The sequence below is a fragment of the Microtus ochrogaster genome, unplaced genomic scaffold (genome assembly GCF_000317375.1).
Source record: "Microtus ochrogaster isolate Prairie Vole_2 unplaced genomic scaffold, MicOch1.0 UNK56, whole genome shotgun sequence".
Classification (NCBI taxonomy): Eukaryota; Metazoa; Chordata; class Mammalia; order Rodentia; family Cricetidae; genus Microtus; species Microtus ochrogaster.
Window position 1 is genome coordinate 2,148,459 of NW_004949154.1, and position 2,056 is coordinate 2,150,514.

Genomic DNA, 2,056 nt, shown 5'->3' on the forward strand with positions numbered 1-2,056 from the left:
TTATTTTGAGTGAGGTAACCCAGACACAGAAAGACAATTATCTCATGTACTCACTCCTAGGTGGTTTTTAAACATAAAGCAAAGAAAACCAGCCTACAAATCACAATCCCAGAGAATTTAGACAATAATGAGGACCCTAAGAGAGATTTATATAGATGTAATCTACATGGGAAGTAGAAAAAGACAAGATCTCCTGAGTATTGGGAGCATGGGGACTTTGGAGAAGGGTTGAAGGGGAGAGAGGAGAGGCAGGGAGGGGAGCAGAGAAAAATGTAGAGCTCAATAAAAAAAAATAATAATTAAAAAAAAGATGGAGGTGGAGCTCAAGTGAGAGGCAAGGTCTTCACCCTCCTCACAGGGATGCTTCCCACAGGGTCCACACCGACCTCACTACGACCTCCTCTTCCTCACTAAAAGAAGCCTTCTCAGAAGTAAAGGAGTAATTATCCCGGCTTCCATCTCATAAGCCCGTGATCAAACGAGATCGGAATGCACTCAAGGCTTAGAGTATAAAGGCAAGCAGGTGTGTGTATGTGGTAATTACTAAGAGCTTTTAATCTAGTGATGAAATAATAATAATAATAATAATAAAACATATGTTGAAACGGGTAAGGGATCGTTTCAAAGAAACATGTACACAGTATACCTAAAATCATAGGCCCATAGCAGCGAGGGTATGTGTTAAATGAACAGCAGTGGCCGCTCATTCAAAGAAGAGGGGCCAGCAGGATGGATTCTGGGGAAGGGAAGGGCAATCATGGTCTTCAGTTGTGTATCCACCCCGGAGCCCACTAAACTATGAAGGATTCTTAAACATCACACAGATGGCCTTGGTTAAAGTCAGTAGGTCTCAAAAACTGAAACCCAACCAAAACACAAACAACAGACATGAGTGTGGGCACGAGCCTAATTAATAGTAGGGCTGCCAGGGAGGCTAGACAGGCTAAGGGGTTACAGTAATCAGAACGCAGTTCATATATGTATGAAGTTGTGTAAGTTGCACATACGTATAAGTTGCAATATCCAACAAAAGCTATACAAAGTCATCATCGTCGAACGCGGATCTCTTGGCTGAGAAGGCACCCAGAGAAACAGCAGGTGCCTGCAGCAAATACCCGGACTCCTTTGCCTCAGGGACAGCCTTGGAAAGCTCAAACTAGTCCACGCTGGGCAACTGGAACTCTTTGCTCTTCGTTAACATCATTTCAGGCCGGGCTGGTGCAGAGCACCGCTTCCTTCTTACCCCTCCTGCTGTCCGCTTTCAGCTATGGTTTGCATGCGCCCTTCTCCAAAAGGCGACACACTAAACACTGAAGTTGTCTCGACCCTGACCTTTCAGAACTCGGGCGGATATGGATGATTGAGGACAAATTGGTTACTCCGTTAAGAATTATGATCGCGTAGACTTGCCGGTAGACGTGAGAGTTGAATGGGAACTTCAGGCCTTGCCATACACACCAGGTACTCCCTATCTTTTTGGGACCCTGACTAGGACTAGAGAAACCTTGTGAACTAAATGAGACGGTAACCGGGGACGCGGCAGAACAAGCCTTGGTAGGAATTAATTTTCTCGTTGTTCGCAAAACGAAAGACTAGAAACCATACACCTCTAAAAGTGAAGGTAAAGATTCAAAACTTAGAGGTAAGGTCAACCTAAATTTTTTGTTTTTTCCTCTAAATTTCCCTTGGACTGGGTAAAAAGCCCTCATATCTCTGCTGAAATAGCTCAGTTGGGAGAGCGTTAGACTGAAGATCTAAAGGTCCCTGGTTCGATCCCGGGTTTCAGCAAGGGTATCTTTTGTTGGTGTTTCTGTCTCTGGAGTCTGGCGTTTCTTCACAATTCCAGTACAAACAGTCAGTATTAGTGTTGTGAAGACAAAGATCATCTCTGGGAATGTGAGACACAAACAAGCAAAGAGACTGTGGTTTCTTTTTAGTCGTTAGAAGATGAGGTTTCATATTTGGTTTCAAGCCATAAACAAAGGACATTGAGCCTATAATTAGTGGTCCTAGAGAAGCTAAATAAGGAGAACCCAAAGAAAAACATATAGGCATC

At 43.7% G+C, this 2,056-nt stretch overlaps 1 non-coding gene across 1 annotated transcript; it reads left to right on the plus strand.

Moving 5' to 3' along the window:
* Nucleotides 1–1,715: 1,715 nt before the first annotated feature.
* Trnaf-gaa lies at nucleotides 1,716–1,788 on the plus strand. The gene has a single exon. It is a non-coding gene; the product is annotated as a tRNA-Phe (tRNA).
* Nucleotides 1,789–2,056: the final 268 nt, after the last annotated feature.